Source organism: Pseudophryne corroboree, unplaced genomic scaffold (assembly GCF_028390025.1).
Source record: "Pseudophryne corroboree isolate aPseCor3 unplaced genomic scaffold, aPseCor3.hap2 scaffold_2558, whole genome shotgun sequence".
NCBI lineage: Eukaryota > Metazoa > Chordata > Amphibia > Anura > Myobatrachidae > Pseudophryne > Pseudophryne corroboree.
The window spans coordinates 1-15,950 of NW_026969218.1; the positions used below are offsets into that span (position 1 = coordinate 1).

Below are 15,950 nucleotides of genomic sequence, written 5' to 3' on the forward strand. Positions count from 1 at the left end.
TCTTCGCTTGTTATAATTCTACTGTTATAAGAACACGATTTTCTTTTATAATAAAAAAAGCCATATGATGGATGTTACAAGCTTCGCACCGCTGGTTTGGAGCACGTACAAACTGAGGCAAAAAAAAGAAAAAAAAAAAAAAAAAAAAAAAAAAAAAAAAAAAATCTGTTCTTATCAGTTTAATATCTGATACGCCCCCTATCTGGGGGCCATATATTAAATGGATTTTTAGAACAGGGAGATGGAAGAAGAGCTTGCTCTGTCCACTCCACGCATTGACCCGGTATTGCAGTACCTCCGGGACCGGTGCACCTTTCCTAATCTGTATTCCAAAAATAGATGAATGATGACTTCTCAGCTTATTCCCCAGGATTTGCAATGTTTTTTTGCCTGCTGCATTGATAAACTCTTGGATTTTGTAAGCATGCTTTTTATACTGTGTCAAAATTGTATTCAATCTTTGCTGTCTATTAAAATGTTACAATGGATGAATAAAAGCACGTGTGAACTACTGTGTGGAGTCTTATTTATCGTCTACTTCTTGTCTCCATTGAATTCCCTCCTTCTGCACAAGACAAATTGAAACAGTTGATCAGCATTTGGATGTGAGGCCTACGTAGGCCTAATTCTTGAATGCAAACTAAGTACGAACGAAGAAGCATTACCACTTCGAAATGAATTCCTACATTTTTAACTTACTATCATGATCATCCTTTCGGCTGGTCTTTTCGACCTGGTCATGTTTGGAACTAATTTTTATTTTAGTGGCGGTGGTGTCCACGCTGGTTGCAGGAGGTGTGGATAGTTGCTGTTACAGGCACTAAAGGCACAAGCTCTGCAGTATGTGTATATGCTGCATCCATCTCCTGGTGTGTGTCTCCCTCAAGTGGATGTCAGTTAGCAAGCCAAGCAAATGCAGTCCGTACAGCCAAGCACATTGTGACATCACGTGTGTCGCATAATGATGACATCACATGTGTCGCATCATGATGACATCATAGAGTGTGCATCATGATGACATCACAGAGCCCTCACACTGTAGTGAAAAATTGAAATCTGCCAGGATGAACGGGTTGGTTGAAACAATCCAGATTTTAGAGACAGGAGGTTCAAGGCAGCCAGGGAACCTTCCATTGCAGAATGAATGTCCCACTGCTTAAGTGATGAAGTGCAAGTGCATAGCATTGTGTCAATGTGATAAGCACGGAGCCAGCAGGGACAGACGGGACGGGCGGCAGACGTCTGGTGGGTGTGGTTGTCGGAGGCGGACCAAATGCAAATGATTGTGCATCAGCCAGCCAGTCAGTCAGTCAAGCAGCCAGCAAGACAGGAGAGGAGAGAAAACTCACGATGCAGGAGTGAGTGATGGAATGTGGTTGCGCGCGCGCCTGGGTGACTGCCTGCTTGTCAGTCCGGACTTCTCCTTCCTTCTCCCTCTTCTTTGCTGGGATCGCCGCCGCCAACCAAAGTCAAGTCAATCTGCAGATAGTATAGCGTAAGCGTGCGTGGGGGAGGGTGATTCTCCATGATGGATTGTAGATCCTGTTTCGGTTGCGCCGGTCCCTCAGCCCACATTCGGGTTATCGCTTCTCGGCCTTTTGGCTAAGATCAAGTGTAGTATCTGTTCTTATCAGTTTAATATCTGATACGCCCCCTATCTGGGGGCCATATATTAAATGGATTTTTAGAACAGGGAGATGGAAGAAGAGCTTGCTCTGTCCACTCCACGCATTGACCCGGTATTGCAGTACCTCCGGGACCGGTGCACCTTTCCTAATCTGTATTCCAAAAATAGATGAATGATGACTTCTCAGCTTATTCCCCAGGATTTGCAATGTTTTTTTGCCTGCTGCATTGATAAACTCTTGGATTTTGTAAGCATGCTTTTTATACTGTGTCAAAATTGTATTCAATCTTTGCTGTCTATTAAAATGTTACAATGGATGAATAAAAGCACGTGTGAACTACTGTGTGGAGTCTTATTTATCGTCTACTTCTTGTCTCCATTGAATTCCCTCCTTCTGCACAAGACAAATTGAAACAGTTGATCAGCATTTGGATGTGAGGCCTACGTAGGCCTAATTCTTGAATGCAAACTAAGTACGAACGAAGAAGCATTACCACTTCGAAATGAATTCCTACATTTTTAACTTACTATCATGATCATCCTTTCGGCTGGTCTTTTCGACCTGGTCATGTTTGGAACTAATTTTTATTTTAGTGGCGGTGGTGTCCACGCTGGTTGCAGGAGGTGTGGATAGTTGCTGTTACAGGCACTAAAGGCACAAGCTCTGCAGTATGTGTATATGCTGCATCCATCTCCTGGTGTGTGTCTCCCTCAAGTGGATGTCAGTTAGCAAGCCAAGCAAATGCAGTCCGTACAGCCAAGCACATTGTGACATCACGTGTGTCGCATAATGATGACATCACATGTGTCGCATCATGATGACATCATAGAGTGTGCATCATGATGACATCACAGAGCCCTCACACTGTAGTGAAAAATTGAAATCTGCCAGGATGAACGGGTTGGTTGAAACAATCCAGATTTTAGAGACAGGAGGTTCAAGGCAGCCAGGGAACCTTCCATTGCAGAATGAATGTCCCACTGCTTAAGTGATGAAGTGCAAGTGCATAGCATTGTGTCAATGTGATAAGCACGGAGCCAGCAGGGACAGACGGGACGGGCGGCAGACGTCTGGTGGGTGTGGTTGTCGGAGGCGGACCAAATGCAAATGATTGTGCATCAGCCAGCCAGTCAGTCAGTCAAGCAGCCAGCAAGACAGGAGAGGAGAGAAAACTCACGATGCAGGAGTGAGTGATGGAATGTGGTTGCGCGCGCGCCTGGGTGACTGCCTGCTTGTCAGTCCGGACTTCTCCTTCCTTCTCCCTCTTCTTTGCTGGGATCGCCGCCGCCAACCAAAGTCAAGTCAATCTGCAGATAGTATAGCGTAAGCGTGCGTGGGGGAGGGTGATTCTCCATGATGGATTGTAGATCCTGTTTCGGTTGCGCCGGTCCCTCAGCCCACATTCGGGTTATCGCTTCTCGGCCTTTTGGCTAAGATCAAGTGTAGTATCTGTTCTTATCAGTTTAATATCTGATACGCCCCCTATCTGGGGGCCATATATTAAATGGATTTTTAGAACAGGGAGATGGAAGAAGAGCTTGCTCTGTCCACTCCACGCATTGACCCGGTATTGCAGTACCTCCGGGACCGGTGCACCTTTCCTAATCTGTATTCCAAAAATAGATGAATGATGACTTCTCAGCTTATTCCCCAGGATTTGCAATGTTTTTTTGCCTGCTGCATTGATAAACTCTTGGATTTTGTAAGCATGCTTTTTATACTGTGTCAAAATTGTATTCAATCTTTGCTGTCTATTAAAATGTTACAATGGATGAATAAAAGCACGTGTGAACTACTGTGTGGAGTCTTATTTATCGTCTACTTCTTGTCTCCATTGAATTCCCTCCTTCTGCACAAGACAAATTGAAACAGTTGATCAGCATTTGGATGTGAGGCCTACGTAGGCCTAATTCTTGAATGCAAACTAAGTACGAACGAAGAAGCATTACCACTTCGAAATGAATTCCTACATTTTTAACTTACTATCATGATCATCCTTTCGGCTGGTCTTTTCGACCTGGTCATGTTTGGAACTAATTTTTATTTTAGTGGCGGTGGTGTCCACGCTGGTTGCAGGAGGTGTGGATAGTTGCTGTTACAGGCACTAAAGGCACAAGCTCTGCAGTATGTGTATATGCTGCATCCATCTCCTGGTGTGTGTCTCCCTCAAGTGGATGTCAGTTAGCAAGCCAAGCAAATGCAGTCCGTACAGCCAAGCACATTGTGACATCACGTGTGTCGCATAATGATGACATCACATGTGTCGCATCATGATGACATCATAGAGTGTGCATCATGATGACATCACAGAGCCCTCACACTGTAGTGAAAAATTGAAATCTGCCAGGATGAACGGGTTGGTTGAAACAATCCAGATTTTAGAGACAGGAGGTTCAAGGCAGCCAGGGAACCTTCCATTGCAGAATGAATGTCCCACTGCTTAAGTGATGAAGTGCAAGTGCATAGCATTGTGTCAATGTGATAAGCACGGAGCCAGCAGGGACAGACGGGACGGGCGGCAGACGTCTGGTGGGTGTGGTTGTCGGAGGCGGACCAAATGCAAATGATTGTGCATCAGCCAGCCAGTCAGTCAGTCAAGCAGCCAGCAAGACAGGAGAGGAGAGAAAACTCACGATGCAGGAGTGAGTGATGGAATGTGGTTGCGCGCGCGCCTGGGTGACTGCCTGCTTGTCAGTCCGGACTTCTCCTTCCTTCTCCCTCTTCTTTGCTGGGATCGCCGCCGCCAACCAAAGTCAAGTCAATCTGCAGATAGTATAGCGTAAGCGTGCGTGGGGGAGGGTGATTCTCCATGATGGATTGTAGATCCTGTTTCGGTTGCGCCGGTCCCTCAGCCCACATTCGGGTTATCGCTTCTCGGCCTTTTGGCTAAGATCAAGTGTAGTATCTGTTCTTATCAGTTTAATATCTGATACGCCCCCTATCTGGGGGCCATATATTAAATGGATTTTTAGAACAGGGAGATGGAAGAAGAGCTTGCTCTGTCCACTCCACGCATTGACCCGGTATTGCAGTACCTCCGGGACCGGTGCACCTTTCCTAATCTGTATTCCAAAAATAGATGAATGATGACTTCTCAGCTTATTCCCCAGGATTTGCAATGTTTTTTTGCCTGCTGCATTGATAAACTCTTGGATTTTGTAAGCATGCTTTTTATACTGTGTCAAAATTGTATTCAATCTTTGCTGTCTATTAAAATGTTACAATGGATGAATAAAAGCACGTGTGAACTACTGTGTGGAGTCTTATTTATCGTCTACTTCTTGTCTCCATTGAATTCCCTCCTTCTGCACAAGACAAATTGAAACAGTTGATCAGCATTTGGATGTGAGGCCTACGTAGGCCTAATTCTTGAATGCAAACTAAGTACGAACGAAGAAGCATTACCACTTCGAAATGAATTCCTACATTTTTAACTTACTATCATGATCATCCTTTCGGCTGGTCTTTTCGACCTGGTCATGTTTGGAACTAATTTTTATTTTAGTGGCGGTGGTGTCCACGCTGGTTGCAGGAGGTGTGGATAGTTGCTGTTACAGGCACTAAAGGCACAAGCTCTGCAGTATGTGTATATGCTGCATCCATCTCCTGGTGTGTGTCTCCCTCAAGTGGATGTCAGTTAGCAAGCCAAGCAAATGCAGTCCGTACAGCCAAGCACATTGTGACATCACGTGTGTCGCATAATGATGACATCACATGTGTCGCATCATGATGACATCATAGAGTGTGCATCATGATGACATCACAGAGCCCTCACACTGTAGTGAAAAATTGAAATCTGCCAGGATGAACGGGTTGGTTGAAACAATCCAGATTTTAGAGACAGGAGGTTCAAGGCAGCCAGGGAACCTTCCATTGCAGAATGAATGTCCCACTGCTTAAGTGATGAAGTGCAAGTGCATAGCATTGTGTCAATGTGATAAGCACGGAGCCAGCAGGGACAGACGGGACGGGCGGCAGACGTCTGGTGGGTGTGGTTGTCGGAGGCGGACCAAATGCAAATGATTGTGCATCAGCCAGCCAGTCAGTCAGTCAAGCAGCCAGCAAGACAGGAGAGGAGAGAAAACTCACGATGCAGGAGTGAGTGATGGAATGTGGTTGCGCGCGCGCCTGGGTGACTGCCTGCTTGTCAGTCCGGACTTCTCCTTCCTTCTCCCTCTTCTTTGCTGGGATCGCCGCCGCCAACCAAAGTCAAGTCAATCTGCAGATAGTATAGCGTAAGCGTGCGTGGGGGAGGGTGATTCTCCATGATGGATTGTAGATCCTGTTTCGGTTGCGCCGGTCCCTCAGCCCACATTCGGGTTATCGCTTCTCGGCCTTTTGGCTAAGATCAAGTGTAGTATCTGTTCTTATCAGTTTAATATCTGATACGCCCCCTATCTGGGGGCCATATATTAAATGGATTTTTAGAACAGGGAGATGGAAGAAGAGCTTGCTCTGTCCACTCCACGCATTGACCCGGTATTGCAGTACCTCCGGGACCGGTGCACCTTTCCTAATCTGTATTCCAAAAATAGATGAATGATGACTTCTCAGCTTATTCCCCAGGATTTGCAATGTTTTTTTGCCTGCTGCATTGATAAACTCTTGGATTTTGTAAGCATGCTTTTTATACTGTGTCAAAATTGTATTCAATCTTTGCTGTCTATTAAAATGTTACAATGGATGAATAAAAGCACGTGTGAACTACTGTGTGGAGTCTTATTTATCGTCTACTTCTTGTCTCCATTGAATTCCCTCCTTCTGCACAAGACAAATTGAAACAGTTGATCAGCATTTGGATGTGAGGCCTACGTAGGCCTAATTCTTGAATGCAAACTAAGTACGAACGAAGAAGCATTACCACTTCGAAATGAATTCCTACATTTTTAACTTACTATCATGATCATCCTTTCGGCTGGTCTTTTCGACCTGGTCATGTTTGGAACTAATTTTTATTTTAGTGGCGGTGGTGTCCACGCTGGTTGCAGGAGGTGTGGATAGTTGCTGTTACAGGCACTAAAGGCACAAGCTCTGCAGTATGTGTATATGCTGCATCCATCTCCTGGTGTGTGTCTCCCTCAAGTGGATGTCAGTTAGCAAGCCAAGCAAATGCAGTCCGTACAGCCAAGCACATTGTGACATCACGTGTGTCGCATAATGATGACATCACATGTGTCGCATCATGATGACATCATAGAGTGTGCATCATGATGACATCACAGAGCCCTCACACTGTAGTGAAAAATTGAAATCTGCCAGGATGAACGGGTTGGTTGAAACAATCCAGATTTTAGAGACAGGAGGTTCAAGGCAGCCAGGGAACCTTCCATTGCAGAATGAATGTCCCACTGCTTAAGTGATGAAGTGCAAGTGCATAGCATTGTGTCAATGTGATAAGCACGGAGCCAGCAGGGACAGACGGGACGGGCGGCAGACGTCTGGTGGGTGTGGTTGTCGGAGGCGGACCAAATGCAAATGATTGTGCATCAGCCAGCCAGTCAGTCAGTCAAGCAGCCAGCAAGACAGGAGAGGAGAGAAAACTCACGATGCAGGAGTGAGTGATGGAATGTGGTTGCGCGCGCGCCTGGGTGACTGCCTGCTTGTCAGTCCGGACTTCTCCTTCCTTCTCCCTCTTCTTTGCTGGGATCGCCGCCGCCAACCAAAGTCAAGTCAATCTGCAGATAGTATAGCGTAAGCGTGCGTGGGGGAGGGTGATTCTCCATGATGGATTGTAGATCCTGTTTCGGTTGCGCCGGTCCCTCAGCCCACATTCGGGTTATCGCTTCTCGGCCTTTTGGCTAAGATCAAGTGTAGTATCTGTTCTTATCAGTTTAATATCTGATACGCCCCCTATCTGGGGGCCATATATTAAATGGATTTTTAGAACAGGGAGATGGAAGAAGAGCTTGCTCTGTCCACTCCACGCATTGACCCGGTATTGCAGTACCTCCGGGACCGGTGCACCTTTCCTAATCTGTATTCCAAAAATAGATGAATGATGACTTCTCAGCTTATTCCCCAGGATTTGCAATGTTTTTTTGCCTGCTGCATTGATAAACTCTTGGATTTTGTAAGCATGCTTTTTATACTGTGTCAAAATTGTATTCAATCTTTGCTGTCTATTAAAATGTTACAATGGATGAATAAAAGCACGTGTGAACTACTGTGTGGAGTCTTATTTATCGTCTACTTCTTGTCTCCATTGAATTCCCTCCTTCTGCACAAGACAAATTGAAACAGTTGATCAGCATTTGGATGTGAGGCCTACGTAGGCCTAATTCTTGAATGCAAACTAAGTACGAACGAAGAAGCATTACCACTTCGAAATGAATTCCTACATTTTTAACTTACTATCATGATCATCCTTTCGGCTGGTCTTTTCGACCTGGTCATGTTTGGAACTAATTTTTATTTTAGTGGCGGTGGTGTCCACGCTGGTTGCAGGAGGTGTGGATAGTTGCTGTTACAGGCACTAAAGGCACAAGCTCTGCAGTATGTGTATATGCTGCATCCATCTCCTGGTGTGTGTCTCCCTCAAGTGGATGTCAGTTAGCAAGCCAAGCAAATGCAGTCCGTACAGCCAAGCACATTGTGACATCACGTGTGTCGCATAATGATGACATCACATGTGTCGCATCATGATGACATCATAGAGTGTGCATCATGATGACATCACAGAGCCCTCACACTGTAGTGAAAAATTGAAATCTGCCAGGATGAACGGGTTGGTTGAAACAATCCAGATTTTAGAGACAGGAGGTTCAAGGCAGCCAGGGAACCTTCCATTGCAGAATGAATGTCCCACTGCTTAAGTGATGAAGTGCAAGTGCATAGCATTGTGTCAATGTGATAAGCACGGAGCCAGCAGGGACAGACGGGACGGGCGGCAGACGTCTGGTGGGTGTGGTTGTCGGAGGCGGACCAAATGCAAATGATTGTGCATCAGCCAGCCAGTCAGTCAGTCAAGCAGCCAGCAAGACAGGAGAGGAGAGAAAACTCACGATGCAGGAGTGAGTGATGGAATGTGGTTGCGCGCGCGCCTGGGTGACTGCCTGCTTGTCAGTCCGGACTTCTCCTTCCTTCTCCCTCTTCTTTGCTGGGATCGCCGCCGCCAACCAAAGTCAAGTCAATCTGCAGATAGTATAGCGTAAGCGTGCGTGGGGGAGGGTGATTCTCCATGATGGATTGTAGATCCTGTTTCGGTTGCGCCGGTCCCTCAGCCCACATTCGGGTTATCGCTTCTCGGCCTTTTGGCTAAGATCAAGTGTAGTATCTGTTCTTATCAGTTTAATATCTGATACGCCCCCTATCTGGGGGCCATATATTAAATGGATTTTTAGAACAGGGAGATGGAAGAAGAGCTTGCTCTGTCCACTCCACGCATTGACCCGGTATTGCAGTACCTCCGGGACCGGTGCACCTTTCCTAATCTGTATTCCAAAAATAGATGAATGATGACTTCTCAGCTTATTCCCCAGGATTTGCAATGTTTTTTTGCCTGCTGCATTGATAAACTCTTGGATTTTGTAAGCATGCTTTTTATACTGTGTCAAAATTGTATTCAATCTTTGCTGTCTATTAAAATGTTACAATGGATGAATAAAAGCACGTGTGAACTACTGTGTGGAGTCTTATTTATCGTCTACTTCTTGTCTCCATTGAATTCCCTCCTTCTGCACAAGACAAATTGAAACAGTTGATCAGCATTTGGATGTGAGGCCTACGTAGGCCTAATTCTTGAATGCAAACTAAGTACGAACGAAGAAGCATTACCACTTCGAAATGAATTCCTACATTTTTAACTTACTATCATGATCATCCTTTCGGCTGGTCTTTTCGACCTGGTCATGTTTGGAACTAATTTTTATTTTAGTGGCGGTGGTGTCCACGCTGGTTGCAGGAGGTGTGGATAGTTGCTGTTACAGGCACTAAAGGCACAAGCTCTGCAGTATGTGTATATGCTGCATCCATCTCCTGGTGTGTGTCTCCCTCAAGTGGATGTCAGTTAGCAAGCCAAGCAAATGCAGTCCGTACAGCCAAGCACATTGTGACATCACGTGTGTCGCATAATGATGACATCACATGTGTCGCATCATGATGACATCATAGAGTGTGCATCATGATGACATCACAGAGCCCTCACACTGTAGTGAAAAATTGAAATCTGCCAGGATGAACGGGTTGGTTGAAACAATCCAGATTTTAGAGACAGGAGGTTCAAGGCAGCCAGGGAACCTTCCATTGCAGAATGAATGTCCCACTGCTTAAGTGATGAAGTGCAAGTGCATAGCATTGTGTCAATGTGATAAGCACGGAGCCAGCAGGGACAGACGGGACGGGCGGCAGACGTCTGGTGGGTGTGGTTGTCGGAGGCGGACCAAATGCAAATGATTGTGCATCAGCCAGCCAGTCAGTCAGTCAAGCAGCCAGCAAGACAGGAGAGGAGAGAAAACTCACGATGCAGGAGTGAGTGATGGAATGTGGTTGCGCGCGCGCCTGGGTGACTGCCTGCTTGTCAGTCCGGACTTCTCCTTCCTTCTCCCTCTTCTTTGCTGGGATCGCCGCCGCCAACCAAAGTCAAGTCAATCTGCAGATAGTATAGCGTAAGCGTGCGTGGGGGAGGGTGATTCTCCATGATGGATTGTAGATCCTGTTTCGGTTGCGCCGGTCCCTCAGCCCACATTCGGGTTATCGCTTCTCGGCCTTTTGGCTAAGATCAAGTGTAGTATCTGTTCTTATCAGTTTAATATCTGATACGCCCCCTATCTGGGGGCCATATATTAAATGGATTTTTAGAACAGGGAGATGGAAGAAGAGCTTGCTCTGTCCACTCCACGCATTGACCCGGTATTGCAGTACCTCCGGGACCGGTGCACCTTTCCTAATCTGTATTCCAAAAATAGATGAATGATGACTTCTCAGCTTATTCCCCAGGATTTGCAATGTTTTTTTGCCTGCTGCATTGATAAACTCTTGGATTTTGTAAGCATGCTTTTTATACTGTGTCAAAATTGTATTCAATCTTTGCTGTCTATTAAAATGTTACAATGGATGAATAAAAGCACGTGTGAACTACTGTGTGGAGTCTTATTTATCGTCTACTTCTTGTCTCCATTGAATTCCCTCCTTCTGCACAAGACAAATTGAAACAGTTGATCAGCATTTGGATGTGAGGCCTACGTAGGCCTAATTCTTGAATGCAAACTAAGTACGAACGAAGAAGCATTACCACTTCGAAATGAATTCCTACATTTTTAACTTACTATCATGATCATCCTTTCGGCTGGTCTTTTCGACCTGGTCATGTTTGGAACTAATTTTTATTTTAGTGGCGGTGGTGTCCACGCTGGTTGCAGGAGGTGTGGATAGTTGCTGTTACAGGCACTAAAGGCACAAGCTCTGCAGTATGTGTATATGCTGCATCCATCTCCTGGTGTGTGTCTCCCTCAAGTGGATGTCAGTTAGCAAGCCAAGCAAATGCAGTCCGTACAGCCAAGCACATTGTGACATCACGTGTGTCGCATAATGATGACATCACATGTGTCGCATCATGATGACATCATAGAGTGTGCATCATGATGACATCACAGAGCCCTCACACTGTAGTGAAAAATTGAAATCTGCCAGGATGAACGGGTTGGTTGAAACAATCCAGATTTTAGAGACAGGAGGTTCAAGGCAGCCAGGGAACCTTCCATTGCAGAATGAATGTCCCACTGCTTAAGTGATGAAGTGCAAGTGCATAGCATTGTGTCAATGTGATAAGCACGGAGCCAGCAGGGACAGACGGGACGGGCGGCAGACGTCTGGTGGGTGTGGTTGTCGGAGGCGGACCAAATGCAAATGATTGTGCATCAGCCAGCCAGTCAGTCAGTCAAGCAGCCAGCAAGACAGGAGAGGAGAGAAAACTCACGATGCAGGAGTGAGTGATGGAATGTGGTTGCGCGCGCGCCTGGGTGACTGCCTGCTTGTCAGTCCGGACTTCTCCTTCCTTCTCCCTCTTCTTTGCTGGGATCGCCGCCGCCAACCAAAGTCAAGTCAATCTGCAGATAGTATAGCGTAAGCGTGCGTGGGGGAGGGTGATTCTCCATGATGGATTGTAGATCCTGTTTCGGTTGCGCCGGTCCCTCAGCCCACATTCGGGTTATCGCTTCTCGGCCTTTTGGCTAAGATCAAGTGTAGTATCTGTTCTTATCAGTTTAATATCTGATACGCCCCCTATCTGGGGGCCATATATTAAATGGATTTTTAGAACAGGGAGATGGAAGAAGAGCTTGCTCTGTCCACTCCACGCATTGACCCGGTATTGCAGTACCTCCGGGACCGGTGCACCTTTCCTAATCTGTATTCCAAAAATAGATGAATGATGACTTCTCAGCTTATTCCCCAGGATTTGCAATGTTTTTTTGCCTGCTGCATTGATAAACTCTTGGATTTTGTAAGCATGCTTTTTATACTGTGTCAAAATTGTATTCAATCTTTGCTGTCTATTAAAATGTTACAATGGATGAATAAAAGCACGTGTGAACTACTGTGTGGAGTCTTATTTATCGTCTACTTCTTGTCTCCATTGAATTCCCTCCTTCTGCACAAGACAAATTGAAACAGTTGATCAGCATTTGGATGTGAGGCCTACGTAGGCCTAATTCTTGAATGCAAACTAAGTACGAACGAAGAAGCATTACCACTTCGAAATGAATTCCTACATTTTTAACTTACTATCATGATCATCCTTTCGGCTGGTCTTTTCGACCTGGTCATGTTTGGAACTAATTTTTATTTTAGTGGCGGTGGTGTCCACGCTGGTTGCAGGAGGTGTGGATAGTTGCTGTTACAGGCACTAAAGGCACAAGCTCTGCAGTATGTGTATATGCTGCATCCATCTCCTGGTGTGTGTCTCCCTCAAGTGGATGTCAGTTAGCAAGCCAAGCAAATGCAGTCCGTACAGCCAAGCACATTGTGACATCACGTGTGTCGCATAATGATGACATCACATGTGTCGCATCATGATGACATCATAGAGTGTGCATCATGATGACATCACAGAGCCCTCACACTGTAGTGAAAAATTGAAATCTGCCAGGATGAACGGGTTGGTTGAAACAATCCAGATTTTAGAGACAGGAGGTTCAAGGCAGCCAGGGAACCTTCCATTGCAGAATGAATGTCCCACTGCTTAAGTGATGAAGTGCAAGTGCATAGCATTGTGTCAATGTGATAAGCACGGAGCCAGCAGGGACAGACGGGACGGGCGGCAGACGTCTGGTGGGTGTGGTTGTCGGAGGCGGACCAAATGCAAATGATTGTGCATCAGCCAGCCAGTCAGTCAGTCAAGCAGCCAGCAAGACAGGAGAGGAGAGAAAACTCACGATGCAGGAGTGAGTGATGGAATGTGGTTGCGCGCGCGCCTGGGTGACTGCCTGCTTGTCAGTCCGGACTTCTCCTTCCTTCTCCCTCTTCTTTGCTGGGATCGCCGCCGCCAACCAAAGTCAAGTCAATCTGCAGATAGTATAGCGTAAGCGTGCGTGGGGGAGGGTGATTCTCCATGATGGATTGTAGATCCTGTTTCGGTTGCGCCGGTCCCTCAGCCCACATTCGGGTTATCGCTTCTCGGCCTTTTGGCTAAGATCAAGTGTAGTATCTGTTCTTATCAGTTTAATATCTGATACGCCCCCTATCTGGGGGCCATATATTAAATGGATTTTTAGAACAGGGAGATGGAAGAAGAGCTTGCTCTGTCCACTCCACGCATTGACCCGGTATTGCAGTACCTCCGGGACCGGTGCACCTTTCCTAATCTGTATTCCAAAAATAGATGAATGATGACTTCTCAGCTTATTCCCCAGGATTTGCAATGTTTTTTTGCCTGCTGCATTGATAAACTCTTGGATTTTGTAAGCATGCTTTTTATACTGTGTCAAAATTGTATTCAATCTTTGCTGTCTATTAAAATGTTACAATGGATGAATAAAAGCACGTGTGAACTACTGTGTGGAGTCTTATTTATCGTCTACTTCTTGTCTCCATTGAATTCCCTCCTTCTGCACAAGACAAATTGAAACAGTTGATCAGCATTTGGATGTGAGGCCTACGTAGGCCTAATTCTTGAATGCAAACTAAGTACGAACGAAGAAGCATTACCACTTCGAAATGAATTCCTACATTTTTAACTTACTATCATGATCATCCTTTCGGCTGGTCTTTTCGACCTGGTCATGTTTGGAACTAATTTTTATTTTAGTGGCGGTGGTGTCCACGCTGGTTGCAGGAGGTGTGGATAGTTGCTGTTACAGGCACTAAAGGCACAAGCTCTGCAGTATGTGTATATGCTGCATCCATCTCCTGGTGTGTGTCTCCCTCAAGTGGATGTCAGTTAGCAAGCCAAGCAAATGCAGTCCGTACAGCCAAGCACATTGTGACATCACGTGTGTCGCATAATGATGACATCACATGTGTCGCATCATGATGACATCATAGAGTGTGCATCATGATGACATCACAGAGCCCTCACACTGTAGTGAAAAATTGAAATCTGCCAGGATGAACGGGTTGGTTGAAACAATCCAGATTTTAGAGACAGGAGGTTCAAGGCAGCCAGGGAACCTTCCATTGCAGAATGAATGTCCCACTGCTTAAGTGATGAAGTGCAAGTGCATAGCATTGTGTCAATGTGATAAGCACGGAGCCAGCAGGGACAGACGGGACGGGCGGCAGACGTCTGGTGGGTGTGGTTGTCGGAGGCGGACCAAATGCAAATGATTGTGCATCAGCCAGCCAGTCAGTCAGTCAAGCAGCCAGCAAGACAGGAGAGGAGAGAAAACTCACGATGCAGGAGTGAGTGATGGAATGTGGTTGCGCGCGCGCCTGGGTGACTGCCTGCTTGTCAGTCCGGACTTCTCCTTCCTTCTCCCTCTTCTTTGCTGGGATCGCCGCCGCCAACCAAAGTCAAGTCAATCTGCAGATAGTATAGCGTAAGCGTGCGTGGGGGAGGGTGATTCTCCATGATGGATTGTAGATCCTGTTTCGGTTGCGCCGGTCCCTCAGCCCACATTCGGGTTATCGCTTCTCGGCCTTTTGGCTAAGATCAGGTGCACTTGTGGGCCTGATCTGGCCTATAGGATTCAGGGTTTCCCTTTTGGGGACTCTGGGAGCTTGAGAGAAGTGGATCACAACTCGCTGGAGTCTCTGCGGCTGCCAGGATGACAAGTGCAAAAAACACGTTCAGGATCCAGCTGGATAGGACAGTGGGAGGACAGCACCGCACATTAATGCACGTTTGGCATAAAATCATGGTACCTTTGGCAAAAGTGGAAAAAGACGACATATACTGCATACAGGAGTTTGCCAACGCGGGGACTTTCGACATCACCTTCCATTTTCCGGAGACCTGCATCAACGCATATGAGAGGGTAAGAGCCCATATTAATGAGCCCCTCCTCCAGGGGTGGACTTTGCTGCCCTTATTCATGGGAGCAGAACGGCCCCTGACAGTACATATGTACGACCCCTTTGTAGAACCGGACCAAATAAGGGCATTCCTGACCAGATACTGCTCGTCTGTCCGCGGCGGTATGCGCCTACAGAACTATGTGGGCATTTTCAATGGAAAAACGCGGTTCTGGGTGCGGCTGCGCCTGGACCCTGGGGGGATCGGGGGTGTTATGCACCCACCCGCAAATTTTTCGATTGGCGGTGCAAGGGGTTTTTTATTTTACCCAGACCAGCCTCTATATTGTAGAAACTGTTTTTCCTTTGGACACACAAAGGAGGCTTGTATGAAAGGAAAATGCTGCCGTAATTGTGGAATGGGAGACCACGAAGCTGCGCAATGTCCCCAAAAAAAAAAGTGCGATCTGTGTGGGAGTCAAGACCACTTAATGAGAACCTGCACGAGGCTTATAGATACCCCGCCATCTGCAGCAAGTGTGCTTGGCAAATTAAATGCCCCCAAGGTGGCCCCTGTGTCATCAGAAGTGTGTGCGAGTGATTCACTGGTGCAAGTATCGGAAACTGCCAGCACCCCGGCCGGGGTGTCTGATCCTGCTTCTACTGTTATGCCTGACGAGACTCCCCTTGTAACAGCCCCTCCTGAGGTGTCTGGCGCCGTGGCGCCAATTCTACAGGCTGAGGGGGAGCCCCCCCTGATGGTGACAGAGCGCTGGGTGAGACGTGACCCTGCTGCAGCGGCTCCGGCTGTGATCGCTGCTGCTGCTGCGGCCGCCGGGGGTAGCGCTCAGGAGATCGAGGATGCGCTTAGCCCCGCCCCCCCGCGGCTCAGCGGCTCAGCTGTCATTGATGAATTCCTCTCACAGCCGCCGGATA

The 15,950-nt window shown here is 46.8% G+C and overlaps 9 non-coding genes and 1 pseudogene across 9 annotated transcripts; all 10 read left to right on the forward strand.

Moving 5' to 3' along the window:
- The first annotated feature begins 87 nt into the window (after window positions 1-87).
- On the forward strand, window positions 88-317 carry LOC135012550 (U2 spliceosomal RNA; annotated as a pseudogene).
- Window positions 318-1,582: 1,265 nt separating this feature from the next.
- LOC135012525 (U2 spliceosomal RNA) lies at window positions 1,583-1,773 on the forward strand. Its single transcript, XR_010211466.1, has one exon. It is a non-coding gene; the product is annotated as a U2 spliceosomal RNA (small nuclear RNA).
- Window positions 1,774-3,038: 1,265 nt separating this feature from the next.
- Window positions 3,039-3,229, forward strand: LOC135012536 (U2 spliceosomal RNA). Its single transcript, XR_010211477.1, has one exon. It is a non-coding gene; the product is annotated as a U2 spliceosomal RNA (small nuclear RNA).
- A 1,265-nt stretch (window positions 3,230-4,494) lies between these two features.
- LOC135012547 (U2 spliceosomal RNA) lies at window positions 4,495-4,685 on the forward strand. The gene has a single exon (XR_010211488.1). It is a non-coding gene; the product is annotated as a U2 spliceosomal RNA (small nuclear RNA).
- Window positions 4,686-5,950: 1,265 nt separating this feature from the next.
- LOC135012552 (U2 spliceosomal RNA) lies at window positions 5,951-6,141 on the forward strand. The gene has a single exon (XR_010211491.1). It is a non-coding gene; the product is annotated as a U2 spliceosomal RNA (small nuclear RNA).
- A 1,265-nt stretch (window positions 6,142-7,406) lies between these two features.
- Window positions 7,407-7,597, forward strand: LOC135012553 (U2 spliceosomal RNA). Its single transcript, XR_010211492.1, has one exon. It is a non-coding gene; the product is annotated as a U2 spliceosomal RNA (small nuclear RNA).
- Window positions 7,598-8,862: 1,265 nt separating this feature from the next.
- Window positions 8,863-9,053, forward strand: LOC135012526 (U2 spliceosomal RNA). Its single transcript, XR_010211467.1, has one exon. It is a non-coding gene; the product is annotated as a U2 spliceosomal RNA (small nuclear RNA).
- A 1,265-nt stretch (window positions 9,054-10,318) lies between these two features.
- On the forward strand, window positions 10,319-10,509 carry LOC135012527 (U2 spliceosomal RNA). The gene has a single exon (XR_010211468.1). It is a non-coding gene; the product is annotated as a U2 spliceosomal RNA (small nuclear RNA).
- A 1,265-nt stretch (window positions 10,510-11,774) lies between these two features.
- LOC135012528 (U2 spliceosomal RNA) lies at window positions 11,775-11,965 on the forward strand. Its single transcript, XR_010211469.1, has one exon. It is a non-coding gene; the product is annotated as a U2 spliceosomal RNA (small nuclear RNA).
- A 1,265-nt stretch (window positions 11,966-13,230) lies between these two features.
- On the forward strand, window positions 13,231-13,421 carry LOC135012529 (U2 spliceosomal RNA). Its single transcript, XR_010211470.1, has one exon. It is a non-coding gene; the product is annotated as a U2 spliceosomal RNA (small nuclear RNA).
- The last annotated feature ends 2,529 nt before the right edge of the window (window positions 13,422-15,950 follow it).